Source organism: Lactuca sativa, chromosome 9, assembly GCF_002870075.4.
Source record: "Lactuca sativa cultivar Salinas chromosome 9, Lsat_Salinas_v11, whole genome shotgun sequence".
NCBI lineage: Eukaryota > Viridiplantae > Streptophyta > Magnoliopsida > Asterales > Asteraceae > Lactuca > Lactuca sativa.
Genome location: NC_056631.2, coordinates 198,088,393 through 198,111,344, shown reverse-complemented (window position 1 = coordinate 198,111,344; position 22,952 = coordinate 198,088,393). Strand labels below are relative to the sequence as shown.

Below are 22,952 nucleotides of genomic sequence, written 5' to 3'. Positions count from 1 at the left end.
CAGTATACACTGAATAATGTGTGATCATATGGTGATAAATAAAAGGTGTTTTATTTATGTTCATAGGTTTTGATACCATATTCGATTCAATTATTCTTGTGTTTCAGTTTGCATGTTTTGACTTCCAAAATAAACTAGGTCATTGTTCTGGATGACTAAGTTATTCAAACCATCCACTGTCGGTCATATGTTGGAAGTAGATATGAATTAAGACTGTCATGGGTTGGCTTGTAGAGGTCTAAGATGTTGGACAAAGGGCTACAACACTCATGAGTACTCATAAGTTCTGAGTATTGGATTCAACTCGCGCTCATTGGAATCACTTCATGGATTTTATCACGAGTGATCATGAGACGATAATATCTTATTCTTCAAAACTAGAGATATGAGTTGTTATTATGAGTTGGTTATACATTGATTGCACGAAAACGAATTGGTAACTCGATGTTATAAAACGTGCCTTTGTGTATGATTCAACAAGTAGTAGAACAAGCCATATGAGTCGAAGTTTATCCATTCCTTTTACCTTCAAGATAAAAGCGATATCCGTGGGCCCCTCGATGATTTGATGATGACAAATGGAAGTGCTCGGCCGGGCCAGGACTGATTTAATTTGTTCAATTAGTCAGTCGTCATAAATCGGAAATCAAGAAAAAACAAATGGACAGAGAGAATGATTATAATCCATGTCTAAGTCCATATGATATCTAGAATGGAGGAATATATGATCCCTTATCTAATGGACATGTCATTTGATTCGTTCAGAGTTTGACAGCGGCTTTAAGAGCTACGATTACTAGTCGGGATCTTGGAGTCATACTTGAATAATAGTTTTAGACTTATCCAAGTGGGAGACTGTTGGATTAGGTGTCTAAGCCCATAACTATTATTGGTATGTATTCGACCCGAGAGTAGCATGGTCCATTTGGGTTGCATATCATCAGGACAATTTGTTAGGATGGACTTTTGAGAGAAGGTTATTTATGGTTTATTAATATATTATAAGTTATAATATATTAATATGAAATCATATGTTTTAATTAGTATTCAAATCCTATTGGACGCAATTTTTTTCCAGATATTTTTTTAGATTTAGATATCAAAAAATAAATTTTGAATGATTTGGATCAAGAATTAATTTAGTGATCAACAGAGACTAATTAAATCTATGGGGACTAATTATGATAATTAGTTATATTTATATGTGTTGGGCTTATGATCCATGTTGGACCAAGTTTATGTATGGATACATAAAGAGTTGGGCCACATGAACCATGGATCATAAAACCCATGGGTATGGATTATGGGTTATACCCATGACCCTTGGAATCCTACATATAAATAGGTTACTCCATAGCCAAAATCACCACTTCTTTTCTTAGAGAAATATGGAGGTGTTTTGGTGCATGGAATTCTCTCTCAAGAGCCACCTTTGTCCTAGGTGTGTTGTGATTCCATTTAGGGAATTTCATACTATTGGTGCTAAGCTCTTAAGGCCAAATACATCAAGACTTCAAGCCACATAAAAGGTATGTTTCCCTAACTAGTATATTATATGGTTTATGTCAAATGCATGCTAGTTATAGGTTTAATGCCTTGGAAACCATTTGCATGTATAATTAGTGAAAACATAGATCCAAGGTATTTAGGGTTGTATGTGCACCATAAGATGTTGTATTATACCAAAACCCAACAGAACCATCTGACCAAATCCTTGTCTCCCGGTTGAACTGGAAAGTAGAAAGAAACTTTATACAGATCTCCTTGAAAATAACCTCATGAAAGCCCAAAACATGGTGTCATGAGAAAATGACGAGACCCGCCTCATCATGAAATGATCGTATGAGGAACGACTCCAATAAAACCGTCAAACAAACATAACCCGCAACCCGCCAACCTAGAGATTGTGAAATGTTGATCTTCTTGGTCAACAACTCCAAACCCCTCCTAATGGATGTGTCGACTATTCATGAGGAAACAGATGTAACATCCCAAAAATTCAGAGTAAAAATTACAATTAAGTTGTCCCGAAACTAGTTATAGTAACTAAATCATTTTATCATCAGAGTAAAAGTTATAAATAGCCAATACGGAAAAAGCTGAGGGATGTTGTGCAGTCAGGTCGGGCCCTTCCCTCTACAAGAGGAAGTACCTGAAACTATAAACACATAACCATAAGCACAAAGCTTAGTGAGTTCCCCAAAATACCACATACCATACATATCATTGGGCCAAGTCTGCATACTGGGCCCAAATCGTAATAATGGGCCTATCCCTTCTTAATCAATAGGCCTAGCCCAACACAAAAATGGGCCTAGCATATCATACAATAGGCCTAGCCCAACATACATTGGGTCCAACCCACTCATGCAATTGGGTCCAACCCTTCTTGCATGTCAATAGGCCTAACTTAACATACAATGCGAGAGTCACAAAGACAACTAGCATTCTACAGAACACATTCCAGTGGGCCGTCATTGGTGCCTTCGACCCATGAGTACCGTAAAGAGACTTACCTCAATCTCAAGATAACTGAATCACAGATGTGTTGCTGCTACAAAGGCTCCTCACACTGAACGTATCCAAAAAAATAAGTCCTAATCAATAATTAGGGTAATAACCCATTGCCAAAGGTCTAATTCATATTCTATCAAGCTAAGGGGTAAAAGAACATTATACCCTTCCCATACTCAACCCAACAAATCATGTTCCAAACCTAAAATGAACCAAGGCCCAAAATGGCCTAAATGGCCTTCTTGGGAGTACACGTTGCGTACCACCCGATTACGCCCAACATATTGGGCTTCAACAAAAAGAGAACTCAGGCTGAACACGTTACGCTTAGCATACCAAGAGGGTATGCCCAACGTACTTCACTGCTGCCCAAAACTCAACTTTAAACTCTTAATGCTAAAAGACCTTTCGTCCAATTCACATATACGACTTAAAGGGACGACTTCAGTCATAAATTTCTAACTTTATGACTTAGCATGGCTTGAAGTAGTCCAAACCAAATCCCGAGATTCATAACTTCACTAAAGGACAAATAATTCATCCAATAAACCAGAATATATTAGAAATGTCGCAATTCATACCATAATATCCATTTAAGACATACGAAACCCTTGGGGGTTATGACTTCCTTGCTACGCTCACGGGTCCAGTGCTTTCAGTAGTACGGTCCCATACTACCTTCCACACCTACCCGTATTTACCTCAAACATCATCACAATCGCCCAAAACAGATACAACAACTAGGATACGCATACATCCTATACTCACTCCCTAGAGAGTAGCTAATCACGCCTCATATGACCGACTGCTCACACACTTACTCACCCATGAAACTTGCACCAACCTTCTAGCCACTCGTATATGCTAATCATGCATAACACCGGATCCTATAGACAATCGAATACTTGATTCTATAGACAGTCGATACTTGATTGTATGACATTAATTTCATACAAGAAGCACTCCTAGGCTATCAGGCATCATACATCATGAAATTATTCCATGTAATTCTTGAAGATCCCTAGCCTACCACTAGTATGATGTTCTACCATAAACATTATATCAAATAACAGTGTGCGTAACTTGGGGTATACTTTCTTGCTCCAACAGATCGTAGATATCACATCCTTCCTAGGTTACTTTTGAAAACAATTTTAAAAACCATTTTAAAACTTTTGATGTTCCTTAGCTTTACTTTGGATTCACATGAATTCTCATCCAATTCTCTCAAACCAAGGCTCTGACGTCAACTTGTTACATCCCAAAAATAATCATAGAAATTTAAAATTTTCAAAACAACCCATTAACCACAAAGTGTTTACAAAACCATTGTTTCAAAAGTATAATCATAATCAGAGTATCCCAAGATCTAATATCATAAAAACAGGAAGATGTGCACGATCATGCCTTCGCTTTCGCATGATCCTCTGAAGTACCTGAAAAAATAAAATAAAATTGTGAGCTAAAATTTAGTGAGTTCCCCTAAAGTACCACCACACAAAATAACAAAAAACATCATGAAAATATGAGCCTTCAGTCTGACTAGACCGCCTCGTAGGCCTTCAGTCTATCTGGGTCACCGTAGGTGTCTTGGCCTTCAACACCAGCTGGCCCACCTCAACACAATAAACCATAACATGTCAAAATATACAATAACAAACAATAGTCAACAAGCACAGGTAGTCCTATAGATATAACAATCTAATCTCATAACCAATGAACACATATCTCAACATAACATCACTCAGCAAAACATGATATCTAATCCAATCGGTCGGCCTTGGTGTCTTCGACCCATAAGTACACTGAGCAAAACTCACGTCTCAGTCCGAACAAATCACTGAATAGGTCTCTGCTTCAAATATCGGCTCTAACCGTCACCTATTCATCAAACAGTGACCAATCTCAAATACCAGTGTTGCAAAAATTGGCCTTGGCAGCCGATTAATCGGTGATTAATCGTATTGATTCCTACAACCGTATTGTTGATTTAGTAGCACACCAAAGAGGTTGAGAGAAAACGTTTCATTATGTGTATTCATCATATTGATCTAATTCTAAAAGAATAGGAAAGAAATATTTATACTAAAAAATCTAGGCCAGCTCAACCCTATAACAAAACTAATAAAGCGATAATATCCCTTCAGCCTAAATAAGGAAATAAATAAGAAAATTAAACTCGGAAATCTTCACTACCCCTTAAGTTGGATATGGATATCAATCATATCAAGCCTGTTATTCATATTTTCAAATTTGTTGTTTGTGCATCAAGGAGCCAATGAGGGAAGATTGGCTTGTATATCTTGGTTCATCATCTGTTTTGGGAGATCCAGAAGGTGTAAAGTTGTTACCATTATGCCTATTTCTTCTAGATCTATCCTTGGTAGCTTATTTGCACTATTTTGTCCCATAAATTCCCATTATAATGCATGGTTCGTTTTGGACGATTTGAGCTGTCCTATCAGACCCTAGAATGGGTCCTAAGGCGTAAAAATGAGGTCCCTTGAGCTAGTTGGGTCCCTAGTTCTTTGTAGGAGGTACTAATGGACTAATACCATGTATTGAGTCCTTTTCAGTTGACCAAAGTCTTAAAGTTTGATACTTTATTGTCCTAGAGCACATTTGAGCAGTAGATCTGAAGTTTAAGCTTAAGTGCTTAATCCATTAAGCACTTATGAAATTTTTAAGATCTGCGAAGTTACGCCCAGCGTACTGGGTCAACCACCCCGATGATGGTCAATATCAGGAGAGTACGTCCGGCGTACCAGAGGAGTACACCCCGCGTACTCCCTCTGTTGGGCTTTTGACAATTGGGCTTTGGGTTTTGGGTTGTTTATGGACTAGATGGATTTGGGCCTTTGTTGGAATTTATGAATATGGTATTTTGGGCCAGTTTTGAATATGGATCCTGGAATGAGGCCCAATTTGGTAAATTGGGCCAATAATGGGCCTTGTAGATATGGACCTTTGAATCATGGAATTGGTATTGGGCCTTAGCCTAAATTAGAGAAAAGACAAAATGGACTATATGGACCCTTAGTCAGGATTGATAGCCCATATGTTGACTCAGCATTCATTATTTTGGATAGTTCGGGATTTTCGGTGAGACAGCATTTCGGGACTGGAAACTTCAGTTCAGACCAACATTGCGAGGTGAGTTATCCTCACTATATCAACAGCGTCTAAGGCACCAAGGTCGGCCCTTTATCGGATTTGTATTCGAGTATTTGCTTGATATGTTTATTGATCTGCTAGATCTGCATCCTGGTAGTTAGGATGGTATTATGTTAGTGACTCGGTTTAGGTCGGTATCCTCGTATATGGGATGATGTTGTGAAAATGACCGGTTCGGTCGGTATCCTGGTTATAGGATGGTTGTTGTGTTAGTGATCCGTTAGACCGGTATGATTATCTTTTATAGACATGCTAGCATATGATATTTATGTGCACATGATTGTTTGATTGGTATGGCGGTTGGGTTGAGGCGGGTCCTGCTTCGTGATGTAGGCCAACATACTCAGGGTGGACCGGATAGACTGCAGGCCCAAGAGGGCACAGAGTCAGGTCGAAGGCCCAGCAAGTGGACCAGGTGGACTGAAGGCCCGGTGCGGACAGACCATTCACACTGTAGACTCGAGATGCATGGTTGTTCTGTGTTTGTTATATGATATGTTTATGGTTGTATGAGGTTGGTATTTTTGGGGTAACTCACTAAACCTTCGAGTTTACATTTATCGATTATTGTTTCAGGTACAACAGATGACTTCAGGAAGGCGAATGTGTGACCGTACACTCCCTCATATTTTGATTTGGATTTATGAGATACTATGATATGAAACTATTTTGGAAACCTTTTTTTAATAACTTTTAGTATTTAAAATGTTTCTAAAAGTTTAAAATTGGCATGCTTTTTAAGGGTGTTACACGTAGAGACCTAGGCCATGCCGTGGACACTAGGCTCCTAACAACTGAATGGATCAAGTCAATTTCCTTGATCTTAAGGGCTCCAAAAGCCCAAATCTAGTCCATTTTAAGATCCAATTGGATAATGTTTCCAACTTTATCCCTTTAGACTCTCTAAGGGATACAAATCCCATTTCTAGATCTAAATAGGGCAAAAACATAACTTGGCTTAGCACATTAAGCACTTTTTCTTGAAGACTATTAGATCCCCATTTCCAGAATGTTTTTAGCGTCAAATAACAACATAAAAATCCTTACTTTCTAAACATGCAGTTCTAATGCATGTCTTGGACTTTATTAGGTCAAAATGAGGGGTTTTGGCCAAATCTTCCTTACATGATGCTAAAACTCAATATTACTCCAGATCCAAAGCATCAAAGGCCCAAAATGGCCTGGAGATTCATAAAGTTGAAAACTTTATGAGATCTCACTACCTAATAATCAAGGACATGAAGATTTAGGCATAGAAACCTAGATCTATGAACAACAAACCAAAAAGCTTGGAACTTGGGGACTTACAAGAGTCCAGAAGATGCACAATAAGACGGTAAGAAGAGTTTCTTTTTAAATCTAAGTCTAAAAGTCACTTCCTTTTTCTTCTAATCCCCAAAAAATCAACAAAAAAATATTAGAGAGAGAAAAAAAGGTGATTAGGGTTTTCTTGGAGGCTGAGTGAGTGTGATAGAGGCTGAGGGTGAGCAACCCTAGCCATCATATTCCCTTATATAGGGTGCACACCCCGGATATTAAGGTTTCTCAATAAACAGATGTCATGTCGTAGCGATCACTTAAAACCCGCGATACATTGACCATCACCACATCGTGGGATGCCTTCTCCACGATGTGGTACCGCCCTAAATCCAAATTACATTAACTTTAAATACCTCCAAGAATCTGGATGTTACAGTGGAGGACTGACACGTGGCAGCTTCCGAATGGAGCCACGATTGTCACGCGCGGCATGCACAAATATTTTCCCGGTGCACACCTCCTAAACTCGACTATAAATAAAGGGTTGTGCCATTCTCAGTCCTCATACTCCTCATACATCTCTCACTCTATCTCTCTCTCTCTCTCTCTTTCTCTCTCTCTCTATCTATCTATCTATCTATCTATCTATCTATCTATATATATATATATATATATATATATATATATATATATATATATATATAAGTCTCGAAATAGTTTCCATCTGGAGCCATCCCGGGGTCCCGAGCCCGATTCAACCCTACATCAAAGGTTTCGTGCGACTAGAGTGAGTAGACGACCCCTATTTTCACCATTTTAAATGTTTTACGGGGGGAATACATGGTTATCAAATGTTTTTTTATCTATTTATCTTTATAAATATCAAATCATTTTATAAAGCTTAAAGCCTTAGGATAATGTAGTTGTAGATATTATTCCTAGTGTTAAGCTATGATATTATACCTAAGAGATATGATGTCCGATAGTCTAGGAAGAGATAATATCTAGATGTTATAACGGCCAATTTCCCAGGATAACATAGTACCTAGAAGTAATTTTGGTCAAATTTAGGACATGCAATGTACTTAGTTGTTACTCTGCCCAAATATCCTGTTTTCAGATAACCATAAATAGGGTGTGTGTGTGTGTGTATGTGTGTGTGTATATATATATATATATATATATATATATATATATATATATATATATATATGAATACTTATATATACAAAATAATTATGAGATCAAAGATTATAATTACCAAATATATGATAAAAGATTTATATTGTCGTAGTTATAAGAAATCCCTAGGAAGGATTTAGATAAAAGATAAATACCTAATGTCAATGCGTTAGTGAGTTGTTAATTCATCCAAAGGCCTTAATTAAATTCAACATTTCCTAGATACCTATAATCGTTAATCTTGAGAGAGCTAAAAAGATATGTATAGATCTACACATGGTCTGAAAACCCCACCTGTGATTGCTAGCTATAATCCCGACAGCATAACTTTCTTATTATTCACTCTTCGACGTCTGATGAAGCATTGCGGTGGGGCACAATTATTAGTCAAACAGTATCGATTATGGCAGCCCATGGTGATACATTAGATCACCTTATGTGTATGACTACCATTAGGGACACCTTAGATTGGTAGATAAAGTATGTTAGGATCGTTAGATATCTTACAAATATAGTAAATTAGGGTTAATAAAAATATCCTAAAAGATATTAAGATATGATCGTTAGATATCTTAAAAGATAGTAAGACAGGGTTGATAAAATACTTTAGGAAAAGTTTTCCAAAAGAAAAAGGATTCTTAAAATAATGCAATCCAAATAAAGCCAAAAACTATAACAACCTCTGCACTCACCAACATTATATTGACGTTTCTAAAAATACATGTATTCTTAGGGAGATGAGTGTAGAAGATAGTCGTGTCAAGGAGGAAAAAGATTGTCGTGTTAAGATGGAGGGAGCCTGCAAGGAAGATGCTAGAGTTTAGTATCGTCTGCTTATCATCTTTAGTCTTGTTTAGGAACCGTGTTTGTCTTTTTAAAACAATGTAATCCCAAAATAATCTACACTCAATAAAAGAAATATTTATGATATTCTTTTATGTTATGTTCTATATATATATATATATATATATATATGTCTGTGTGTGTATGTGTGTGTACGCCTCGGCCTAATCTTCCCCTCGTTCTCACCGCCCGACATTTCCGCCATCGGTTGGGGATGTAACTATATTTATGATCATTTATATATAAACAAGTATTGTGTGAATATGCTACGTAATGACAACCAATCACTTGAAAAAGAAATAACGGTAATTTAACTCAATAATTAATTAATCATATTTACCTTAATCCATTAAATTAGGTAACTAGTTAATTACTACCCAAATTTATCTCCTCTCTTATCTCTTTATGTCAAACGACAACAACTTTTTCCAAGCATGATACCTTCTTTTTTAAAGAATATGATTTTCTCTAATAAGTTTTTACAGTTGTCGATGCATAAAAGTTCCAGATTCATGTTGCTTTGGTGAGGTTCATGTTGCTTCGGTGATCAATTGAAGGGAAGGACTAATCGTACAAAAAAAGAAAAAGCGACCTTGTTTTTTCCTTGATCGATTAAATGTGTAGGGGCAATCGTGTAGCAGGAAGAACATACCTTTATTTTTTTTTGAAATTATCGTTAGAAGTTACATTTTGGCTTGTGAAATTATGCCCATAATATGTAAATGCGAAATGTTGTGAAGGGTATACTCAAAATCGGGGATATTATCTTTTCCAGTGACATCCAATTAGAAGTCAACCAAGATTTCACTTCCCCTATTCGGTTGGCATCGAAAGATCTACTGCTTTTATTTTGAAAACTCATTTGTTGATGAAGGTGTTAGATCAGGTGTCTCAATCATTCTCTCTATAATCCCCTTTATTTAGGGTTTTTGGTAAGATGTTGGGTTTGGAATTTGGGGGCGATTAGATTCCAGAAGGGCATTAATACATTTTTTTCTTGTTCGATATTTATTATTTTGCTTTGTGCATGCAGCCCCGGATAGGAAAGAGGGGCAGACCTAGTTAAAATGTTAGTCTAATAGTTCTTGATCAATTATTTAAGTTGTTGTATGGAGAACCAAAGTCGTGTTGGTCGTATTTCATTTGGGATCAATCTGTAGGACTATATAGATTTCATATAACTTCATTTTTTATATTTGTTTTCTGCTGCAACATGTTGCAACATTCAACAAGGTAGTTAGGGTCTAAAACCACATTTTCGTTATACGTTATTTGTTTCCATCAATTAAATAATAGATTCGTTTTTATGTCATGGAACCATTTGCCTCATATTTTAATCTCTCGATTATGTGGAGTAATAAGAAGTGATGGTAAAAGTTCAATTTACCAAGAAGGTAGAACTGTGGTACGATTTCTTTTATACTTTATTAATAAATGGAGTAGAAATGCATCGTACACAATTTACAATATGAATTTTTTTTTCATCAAATATTTATGTATTTGTTCTTTTTTATTATGTTTAGTTATGAATATATAAACATTTTGGTTGTTTTTTTTTTGTTTCAAACAGGAACAAGAAGTTGTTCATTCAAATATATTTAATAATCCTCTTTGTCTCACACATTTATCTTTTAGTAAAGGAAATTATGTTTGAGCAATGATTCTCTTGTTGTCTACATGTGATGTACAACAGGTGTGTAGGAAGGCATGTGTTAGTGGAAATTCATGAAAGAACAACGCGCAACAATTGTATAGGGTATTCTTGCAAGAATTATAACAAATGACAATGTATCCTGACAAATTTGCATAAAGAATGGTTTTATTCTTCAATGGACGGTTCATGAATGTTGTTATTCTTTAAGAATGTATTTTATTTTTTCAAAAGTGTTATATTATTCTTCAAGAAAGCCCATTATCCAATTATATTTATTTTCATATTCTTCAAGAATTTTTTTTATTTTTTTCTAGAATGTAACGATTATTTAGAAAAATGTATTTTATTTTTCCAAGAATGTAACTATTAAAAAGTTACATTCTTATTCATATTAAGAATTCTATAAAGAATGTGTCAGTTTTGTATTCTGAATAATTGTTATTTTGGTGCCAATTGTTATTATTTATAATATATGCAATCCTATTCTATAAGAATGTTCATATCTCCAAAAAAAATCTCTTAAATTGACATGTATTCTTCAAGAATGTTTAATTATAAAAATATATATTGAATGAAATCTCTTGAAAATAAAGTGATCCTACGTTTTTTTAGTACAACCAATTTAAAAATCGATAATAATGTTTGTTGAAATTATAAATTATAAGGTAATTAAGTATTTAATTTAATACCCATAAAATTAGAAAGATAAATAAGTCATCTTCCTTATGTTGGGTTTAGTTTTGAAAACTGATTATGTAAGTTCCATATATTTACGATCATGCCACTGAATCTAAGACCATTGATTGTTTCAATCGGACACTTTATATTTGGTCACATATTCACACAATATATGAAATTCACATTTAATCCTAACCCTCTATATATATATATATATATATATATATATATATATATATATATATATATATATATATATATATATATATATATATATATATATTCAAAATTGATATTTAAGGCATACCTAATTTTCAGATTTGGTCTATGGGTATTTGGTCATTTAGAAAAGAAAAAAAAAAAAAAAAAAAAAAAAAAAAAAAAACTGGTCAAAAGTTAGAGTTAGCGCTAAAATGACCATTCATGCAATTTTCAAAACCATAGGGACCTATGATATGGCATTTTTCATAAAAATCATCAAAATGCAATATTTTGCAAACAATAGGGACCAATTATGAAATTTTGTCTATAACTAATAACAAACACCATTGTCAGATTTTACAAGATTTTGTGCACATAAAATACATAGGAACAAATCTTTGAGCGATTAGGGATGTTTTTTTTACATCGTTGATTGCCTTTTCTTTCCTAAATGTCGGGCTGGGGAGGAAAACGAATAGAAAAACACAAAGAGAGGTATCAACTTTGGTGTTCTAGCCATTATTAAACTGTTGTGATACTTGAGTATATAACTGTAATTACCCATTCCCCCCTTGTGTTGTGATGCATAGAATATATATAATTTGCATTATTACTAGTTAATTTCATGATTTCATCGAGTTTATTTTTCATATAGTTGTTATGAGAGAAAGTGTGCATTATTTCTAGACAAAATTGCAAAAATGGTCCCTATGGTATGCATATTTTCTGAGGTTTAGTCCAAACCCCGATTTTTTTGGCTTCGTGTTCGTTTTGAGCTAGTTTCATTGCGTTTTTAGTCCTCCGAATATTGAATGACTGTAATACCCTTAGGGTATTTATTTTCCATTTTTCTTTCATTTTTTAAATTTAAAACTTATTTATTTATTTTAACATTAAAAAATAAGAGGGTCTCTCTCTCTCTCTCTCTCTCTCTCTCTCTATATATATATATATATATATATATATATATATATATATATATATATATATATATATATATATATATATATATATATCATACATACACACTCACTGATGAACATGCTTCAACACACACATATTGATGATGAACATATAAATCGACACACCAAACCATCGATTTAATAAAAAATCGTTATTCTGAGTAATTGTGATGGAGAAGACAAAATCACGACTAAAGCTTTTTCAACACACACATACATTGATTTAGTGATTTAGGGGGAAAAATCATATATGAACCCAAACCAACACATCCCATAATTAACCAAATTAGAAGATAAAATTGTGTCTAAACCCACACCAACAAATCATCTATGAACCCACACCAACATATCTAGAAATCAATGGGAATGTTTTCATGGATTGTAATAAAGGGGGAGAAGATTAAACCTATGGATGGATAGGGGAGATGATGGGTACACAAAATTAGTGGAAAAATAAGCAATTGATCAAATTAGAAATCAGTCCACAAAATAATCTTGAAATCATCAGCCTCGCCAGGCTTCATCTCCCTCGTCTCACCCCTCGCACCTATAATTGACCATTGTAACCCACGTCGTCACCTTCTGCTACGGAAACCTCTACCAACATTCAATTTTGGGGTTTATTGAAGAGATTTAGGGCTTGATTCGGTTTTGGACCTTCTCAGTTCGTTTCTTGGATGTCAATTTTGTCGAGAATGGAAGATGGAGAAACACACCTTATTTACTTTGCTCCTGTAAGAAAAAGGAAACGACGCCATTGATGAATGCACCAAAGCTTATATGATGGTAACAGGGTTTTGATTTTTTCAAGAAGATGATCAAAATAGGGGTTTTCGGATGGTATCAACTATGAGAATGATGAAGGTGGGCGTTGATTTGTGGTGGCTGAAATAAGGAACGTAGCTAAAAGGAGGAATGATGGTGAGTAGCTGATCGTGGGTTTTAAAGAAGATGATGTATCTTCTGGGTATTAAAACGAGAGAGAGAGAGAGAGAGAGAGGATAGGTGGGCCCTGTCACACCCCCAAACCGGAACGGCGAAAACGTTTGGGGGCGGAGGACGTCATACTCAGTATCACAACACATGTGCCATAGTAATCAAAGTAACAACAACCATTGCATTAATATTAAAGTGTTTACATTGTATTCGATTCACAAAAGATTGAATACAAAAGTAAATAACAAAACAAGGACATGAAGCTACTATGCTTCATCTTCTGAATCCCAGTACGTGTACCTGTCTACTAGTTTCCTGAGAATACAAGTTATTTTCAAAGAAAGTATCAACATTTAAGTTGGTGAGTTTATAAGTGTTTTCGTTATATAAAGTATACTCTTAGTTCTTTGGAAAAGTCCTCCTGTTCCTCCATAAAATCCTATATTTTCTGATGTGATGAATGATAAGTAAAATCGACTCTTACGACTCCTTCTATGAGCACTTAATGAATACAGGTTATATACAATCCAGATCAAACAGACAATCGATTGTGTGAATCTTCCCTAAGCCCACAACCAAACAAGGAGCAGGAAATGAGGCGGAAGTCACACATCCCATTGTTTGTTAGATCCTCATTGTATATAACTCTGAGGTATTCACCAGGTGCTTACGGAGTTAACTATAATAGTTCTTTGATATTTGGTGAAAATATTCTTTAAGAAAATCATATATTTTCTTTAGTAAATTTGTAACCACAATAGTTCCTTCTATACTCACTTAGTTTATAGTAGCTATATACAATCTAATATCGAACGGATAGTTAAATGTGTAAATCTGCCCTAAGCTCACAACCTAACAAGGAACAAGAAGTAAGGCGGAAGTCACACATTCCACTGCCTATCGAATAATAATTATATATAACCATGATGTATAAACTAAGAAATTATAGAATTAACCATTCAAGGTCCTTTATGTTATACTAGTTTGATAATAAGTATTAAACCTTTTATAAATAAGTTTGTAGTTTCACTAACTTTATTGTGAAACATTGATTTCGGTAATACATGTTTATTGTTTTCATAAAGTTCTATCGAAAATTGTTTACCTTAAAATAACGATGTTTTACCATAGAAAATCATATATTTTCTATAAAACTGACTGGTAGTCTTAATTGTTCCAAGATCGAAAAGCACAAGTATAATCCATATACTTACTTCAATGATATCTAGTTTTGTTGATAAGTTAAACTGAATAAAGACTAGTTCACCCTGAAAACCTGATACGGCGATACTACCCTCCTATGATCACTTAATACATACGACTTGTGTATAACCGAGATCAAACAGACAGTTGAATGGGTGAATCTGCCCTAAGCCCACAACCAAACAAGGAACATGAAGTAAGGCGGAAATCACACATTCCACTGTCTACCGGAATTTAGTTTTATCTAACCCTATGGTATATATACTAAGTAATCACATAGTTAATATCCCTTGATATTGTTTAAGAAAGGTATATTACTACATAAATATATCGTTGTTATCTATTTGTTAGTGTTATAACCATACTAATTGATACGACGTGAAACGGACGCCAATATCGTTTATGACTTTGTCACTCGCAGACCTGTCGGTCCAACTGTAGCTAACAGTAAAGGTGAGGTATTTTGGGTCCCATATATATCTATACATAAACTCACGCTCTCCCTCCAGGAGACTCTGGTTCATAAGGGTAGACTTCCACTAGTACTTATGTAAGTACTCGAAGACGTGTCTCACAAGCTAGATTCACGGCTTTACAAGTAATAATGCGAAAAACCCTTTTTACAATTTACAGATAAGTTTGTAAAAAGATTCCTTTGATCTATAAACTTACTTATAACTTATAAGCTTATTTTTCCATGTTTTAACAAGTTTCATGTTTTAAATACATTTGTAAAGGTAAGAAAGACATAATAAGCGATTTAAATTTTAAAACACAAGAGTCCTTGTGTTATACTTGTATCCCCCCCCCCCCTAAAAACATTAAAAAGTTAGGAAAATATATGGAGGTATGAACTCAACTTATGTGAGTGATTCGATTTGAAGACTGGAATAAGGATGTTATACTCACGAACGAAGTCTCGGAGCACCAACGAGTCCTACATAGCATATTGTGATATATATATATATATATATATATATATATATATATATATATATATATATATATATATAAAGTTAGTGTATTTAACATCTAAGGTGCAAAGGAAACATCCTATGAAGTAGGGAACACTTACAAAGAAGTGTTAGAATCGAAAAATGGAAGGCTGATTGTTGATTCCGACTAGGCTTTATGGGTTCACGGCCCATGAAGAGTTCACTACCCTAAGGTGTGTTCACGGCCCAAAGAAGGGAAGAACACTTGAAGATCTTGATGTTCGTCGATTGTTTGAAGGTCCTAAGTGGTATACTAAGGAGATGCAAAAGGAAAGGGGATGAAAAGAGTGAAAAATGGTGTTCTTGGTATATGATACTTGAGAGAGAAAGTTGAGTTCACAATCAAGAATGAAGAAATGTGGATAATTTCGAGCATACTCATATTTATAGGGAGGTGTTTGCGGCCGAGGAGTTCACGTCCATGAACCTAGGGTTCACGGTCTGAAGCTTGATCACAGCCCGAAGAGGTTCACGGTCCAAAGTGGTTTGCGGCTACGAAGGTTTACGGCTGCGAGGTGGTTTGCGGCTCAGACAAAATTCTTGGTTTTCATGCATTTCACTCCAAATTCTTGCAACACTTCTAATTTAAAGGATTTTGAATCCGTCTAGAATTTAAACCTTCTAATTAAGATAGATCAAAATAATAAGTTTGACTTTTATTGACCTGAAACAATGGGTTGTCGCAGGCCTTCTCATTTTTTAATTATTAAAATGAATAAATAATTATTAAACTTTAAAAAAATGAATTAAAATTAGAAAATAAACACCCAAGGGTATTAAAGTCATTTCAGTTTACCGATGGACCAAATCCTCAATGCAATGGCTAGAAAGTACCATGAAACCAAAAAAGTCGAGGTTTGGACTAAACCTCAGAAAAAAATGTATACCACAGGGACCATTTTTGCGATTTTGTCTTCTTTCTATGGCAATTTACACATGCACTCTCGTAACTAATAATGTAAAAATAATATTGTTTAGACAAAATTGAAAATTTGGTCCTTGTGGTTTGTAAAAAATTGGGACTTTGGTCCAAAATATTTTGGAGTTGCCCTACTGGTCCAAAATAAGTTTTCTGTTGTGAGTTATTGGAAAGTGTATCTAAGGTCATTAACTATTGGTGATATTTCTAATAATAGTAGGGTCCTCTTGAGTTGCCCTCAAGACTCAAATTAAGTAGAATAAATAAATGAGGAATTAGTTTATTAATTATTATGGTTTAATAATTAATTATAAACTAATTGGAAAACAATTTGGAAATTAATTAACAATTTAATTAATAGAATGGTTAAATATCAATTAATTGACAATTGGTTAATCAGTAATATTCTAGAACCCTAGGAAGAAGGGCGGTGGACAAAATTTCCCATGGATAAGTGAAAATTCATTCATAGGGTTATCTCATCCCACATGGGCTTGAGAATAAAACCCTAGGAGGTATCTAAGGCTATAAATATGGCCTTAGGGATTCATTCTTCCTTGCTCATTCTTGGCTTGAATTTTCTCCATTTCTTTCTCCCTCCTTGTAGAAGAACTCTCTTTATAGTTCATCCCCTCCTAGTTATTTTTTATTCTACTATTTTGAGTTCATCGGGTGTGAACTAAGAGAGGGATTCTGGTTTGGGTCCTTATCATCCACACAAGGTGGCACGCACAAGGAGTCAAGCGCGAAGATCTTTGGCTGCAAAAGAGGTATGTGATTCTTCCTTTGTATTTTCGGTTTTCTTATGGTAAATGTAATAGTATGAAACCATATATCCATAGGTTTCATGTACACTTAGGTATATCGTTGTTTTGATTTTTCCGCTACCTAGTTTAGAGTGTATTTGATGCTTAGAAAACCTAGCACGAGTTTGGTCCATTTCAGAGATAAATATGATTGGAATGACATTTTTGCCCTTTTCTATTTGTTTTTTCCTTTTCTTTTTATTTATTTCATTATTTATTTAATTAAAATAAAACAAGAAAACAAAATATAAACCCCATCCCACCCACATCTTTATTCCTAAACTCTCTCTCTCTCTCTCTCTCTCTCTCTCTCTTTCTTTCTTCTCTCCCTCTATATTGTTTCACGGGAAATCACCACTGCAGGAAACCACCACCCCCGGATACCATCGTTGCCGAAAAACAACCCTCTCATTTTTATCCCTCCTCCACTTCAGTTTTCATCAGGAAAAACCCCAACTTTGATTTCGTGTTTGTAGATCGGTGGTTGTGGGCATATCCTTCACTCTTTTTGTTTCTCTCTCACACACAAACAAATGAGGGTTCCGACGATTGTGGTCATCTGTAACCTGACAAACTCCAACATTAGCTAATCAAAACGTTAGGGTTAAGGCTTTCAGCGCACAGATGATTGCGGAGGCGTCATCTTCGTCTTTACGAAGAACATGCGACGACCATGATATCAGATCTATTAAAGGAGACGAGCAGATCCGATGAAGGCGATCAACAAATTCCGTGAAGGCGGCAAGTAGATACGCTGAATCCAACAAAGAAGATGAAGAATTGTATCGAAATGGATGGCACTGGTGATAAGGGTTTGGCTAGGGCCATCACAGCGTCATCGATGTCTATGGCTCAAGTTTCCAGCGTTGTCACGGGTTTGCAGATTCAAGTTAGGTTTGCAGATTCGTCAAAGATCTGGAGCGTCGTCGATGAGATCTCCAGCATCGTCAGTAAGATCTCCAACAACAAGATATGACACTGAAGAAGTCGGCGCCATTCGTAACAGATATGCAAATAAGGCAGCAAAATGGGTGTCATCAGTGAAGTCGACACCAGAAAAATGAGGGTTTTCAAATCGGAGGTTTTCCAGGAGGTGGTAGAGGCGGAGTTGACCTATGGTGGTGGTATATATTGGCGGTGTTTTCTGGTGGTGGTTGTGTTTATGTTTTCTGGTTACGGTGGTGGTCCGACTAGCAATGGTGTACGACTGGCGGTGGTGGTCTGAGAGAGAGTGTGCGAGAGTTATTAAGAGTGAGAAGTGGGAGGGTGGGTTAGTAATAGGTATGGGTAGGTGTTTTTTCTTTTTTAATTAGAAAATTGTTAAACTAAATAAAAGAAATAGAAAATAAAAATATAAAAGGAATATTTGTCACTTAAAGAAAATTCAAAACAAAGTTGACCAAACTCGCAAAAAAAAAAAAAAAAAAAAAAAAAAAAAAAAAAAAAACTTATTTTGGACCAGTGGTGCAACTCTAACTTTTTTTAGACTAAAGTCCCAATTTTTGACAAACCACAGGGACCAAATTTGCAATTTTTTAATTGTTTATATTGTAGTTAGATGTGGCAATCGTGTCATGTCGTGTTGGGTTCATGTCGTATCGTGTCGAAAAAATAAACGGGTTGAAAGTGTTTGACCCTAACCCGACCACTTTAATTAACGTATCGTGTCGTGTCAACCTATTTATTTTCGTGTCGAGTTCGTGGTAGGTTTCATGTTAGGGGTATACCTTGAAACATGTCGTGTCATGTGAGGTTAAAATATTGAGAATGTTGAAAGAGTGGGAGTTGGATAAGCAGAAAGAAAAAACTAATAGTTTTGAGGCGGAATAAATGAAGTCATAACAAGTTTAGATGACAAATTTGAAAGAGTATGAGTTGGGGAGGTAAGAAGAAAAAGATCATGAGAATAAGAGAATGGTGATAGAGATTATGTAGTTTGGGAGAGAACCAAAAAACTGGAAATGAAGGTTTTCTTTTATTTATTGTTTTTGGTTTTGTATCTTTTTAGTTTATTTAAAGAATTAAAAAAAAAAACTAGCATATAAATAAACATTTCATTTTGTTGAAGTATCTGATAAGAACTCTTGATGTATAAATATTGATCTCATGAGGAATACAACGACAAATTGGAATCGATTTCAATCTTGTGTTGATTATTTCATATTTTTTGAGTCATATTCGAATTAAAATCTTAACCCTAATCTTACCCGTTTAATTTTCGTGTCGTGTCGTGTTAACCCGTTTATTTAAACGAGTTGAAATATCTTACTCGAACTCATTTATTTCGTGTCGGGTCTTGTGTCCCGTCATATTTTACACCTTTAGTTGTAGTACGAATCTTATTTTTTTCCCAAACATGAATGTCCAGCTTATTATTCCTGGGTTTGTTGATGTCTATCAACGTAATGATTGGTAGAAAATCATTAACTTTTATTTCTTTTTTTTATTAAGATAAATTTAAAATTTGAAATCAAACTCCGTTGTAGTCTAGTTGGTCAGGATATTCGGCTCTCACCCGAAAGACCCGGGTTCAAGTCCCGGCAACGGAAATTTTTGACACTTCTTTGCATAATTTTCAATCATATAACGTTTTTACATATTTAGTCCTTCAAGTTCTCTACAAGTTTCAAATTCTAGCCCTTTACTTCATCTCATAAGCACAACACCTAATCTCTGGGTTACCAAATGCAACCACAATAAGTTATCTGAGGTATCGGCTTTAATGCTCTCAAAAAAATCTACTTGAAAACTTATTAAAAAAATAAAAGTAGTTTTGTTTAAAACATGTTTATCATGAAAATCTAATTTGTAGAAAAATAATACGTGATAAGCAGTATATAAAAGTGAGATAACCATATAGTTCACCATTTAAATAAAATAGATGTTGAGTGAGAAAGTGCTTATTGGGAAATGTCTGTCTGGGTAAGAAATTCTGACTGAGTAAGAAATCATGTTGTTTGATTGTATATCTGACTGAATGTGCTGACTGATGAAAAATGATCACTTTACCCTGCTGCTGTATATAACGATTGATGAAGTTACTGAATAATTATAAAAACATACATATTGTTATACAAAATGTAAATTACACACAAGTTATTTAAAAATCCAAATAAAAATTGTCATACAAAATGTAAATTAAACATAAATCATTTAATATCCGAATAAAAACATAATGAAATTCAAAATAACATAATAATTTAATGTAAAGTAGGTGAAAGTAGTTAATTTGCAATCTGATCATGCAAAACACGCATATATTGAATGGCTTCTGGAACCCATTATATGCTTTTGTATGTTTTCTCTATCAATTCCCCCACCTTGAACGTTAGGAGTAACAATAATGTTGCCCTCAAAATTTGTAAACAAGACATCCTCTATATTGTATTTCCTTATAAAATTATGGACCGCAAAACAAACAATGACTATGTCTCTTTGCACTGTAAAAGAATAAGTAGTCATTTGTTTTAAGATTGGGAATTTCACCTTCAATACACCATAAGCACGCTCAATAACATTTCTAAGTTGTGCATGAGCATAATTGAACATTTCTTCTCTAGTTAAAGGTCTTCCTCTTCGAAAATCGGCTAACCAATACCTAGTATTGTGGTATGGAGCCATAAACTCACGAGTGTTTGTATATGCGACATCACAAGGATAATATTTATCTGCAAATGAGTGTGACACATATTATATAAAGAAGATAGATAATAAAAGTTATATAAAGATTACAAACCTGGTAGAGGAAATGGAAATCTATAAGTTGGATTGAATGCAACTTCTTTCAAAACTCTTGAATCATGTGTTATATCCTTCCATCCAGCCCAAACAAAAGTGAATATCATATCAAAATCACAAAATCCTATTACATTTTGAAAACATTCTCCTTTTCCTCTTCCCCTATAACGTGTTTGTTGATCAACGGGTACAACCGCATGTACAAGAGTTCCATCTAATGCACCTATTGCTCCGGAAAAAATATGTTTTAACCGTCTATGTCGTTCCGAGTTATGTCTTGTTGGATTAGGAGATGTTGGTACTATAATTTCTTTTGCAAAACACATCATTGCAGTTAGGACCTCATCAAAATATTGATGAATCGTTTGTGTGGAGTGATGAAATCTTCGCTTAACTGCGCGAAAACGTTCATTATATCCTATAACATGTAAGAATATAGTCATCTTCTCTTCAATGCTTATTGTCTTACTAGCTTACAACCAATTTTTTTTAGGTAAAATGGTTGCATAATAATAGAAACGCCTCTTGTGTAAGACGCATCATATCGTAACATTGTGTAGGGTCTCCGTACATCAAATCTTGTGTATACGCATACCCGCATGAATCATCATCTCTTATTCTATGAATTCTTATTAGCCTACGTTGGTTTAATCTCGACCAATAAAACACAAGTAATAGAAAAGCTAGAACTTCACCATCAGAAACCATACTTGACCAATTACAAACAATTACAGATAACATGTTAAAGAAAAAAATTCATGCACGAAAAAACTAGTAAACATCATCGAAAGTAACAAAAATCATGTAACAAAAAACTAGCAAACATCATCCAAAATAACATCCAAAGTAACAAAAAACTAGTAAACATCATCCAAAGTGACAAAAAACTAGTAAACATCATCCAAACTAGTAAACATCATCAAAGGTAACCAAACTTCCTACCCGCACCCATCTCCCATGACTCACAACTAGTAGGAGAAATTCTTAACCAAACTTTCCTAACATCGGCACTTTCACCAAATAGCAAAAGAGGGGTCTTGTGTCTTTCATCTTCTTCTCCCCATTCCATTTTGTTCAATTTCTCCATACATGCATCAACATCCTTATCCATTTCACTTTTTTTCAATTCTTTCATTTTTTTTCCACTAACGGCCTTGCAAGCTTGACAATCTCCTCTTCAACTTCTAATGCCCTTGCATCTCTTTTTTTCCACCAACTCTTTTGTTTCCACCAACTTCCTTATTTTTTGAACGCCCTGAAGATTCTTCACTTGGACCTACGTGTTGTGTTTAGGGTTCCATTGGAACATCCTCATCAAAATCATGGGCACTAAACTCTTCTACAGGATGAGGGAGTGTAGAAGATGGCCCCCAACTTTGAAAGTCGGTTGAGGTCGACCCTTCAAAGAGTTGGGTGCAAAGATCAAGGAACAACAGGGGTTTAGTTTTCAAAGAGAACACGAACTTGTTCAAATGTTTACAATTTTTATAAATATTAGTATATGTTATAAAAATAACCATACTAGTATTTTTTATAAAAATATTACCTTCCCCTCTTCCTTCCACTGTCCATCGGTCAGATTAAATTTATTTTTTATAGGATCATATATATTGTCGGTTTTGTTTTTCAGTTTCACCCAAGCAACATACATTGATTTGTAGTAGTCAAAGTGGTTTTTCATTTGCTTCTGATCAACCTCTTTACCATGTTCATTTATCAATTTTTTTGTGTATTGTCTTCCATGAACTTGCCTTAAGCCCAGAACCCTCACGACCATTAGTGGTTATTTCATGGATACACGCATCAAGAAAAGTTTTGTCCTCACTCTCGTTCCAAACCAACATCCTAAAACATTAATATTTAAAGTAATTTATCATAACTTTTATC

The 22,952-nt window shown here is 34.8% G+C and overlaps 1 non-coding gene across 1 annotated transcript; it reads left to right on the top strand.

Moving 5' to 3' along the window:
• The first annotated feature begins 19,803 nt into the window (after nucleotides 1-19,803).
• On the top strand, nucleotides 19,804-19,876 carry TRNAE-CUC (transfer RNA glutamic acid (anticodon CUC)). The gene has a single exon. It is a non-coding gene; the product is annotated as a tRNA-Glu (tRNA).
• The last annotated feature ends 3,076 nt before the right edge of the window (nucleotides 19,877-22,952 follow it).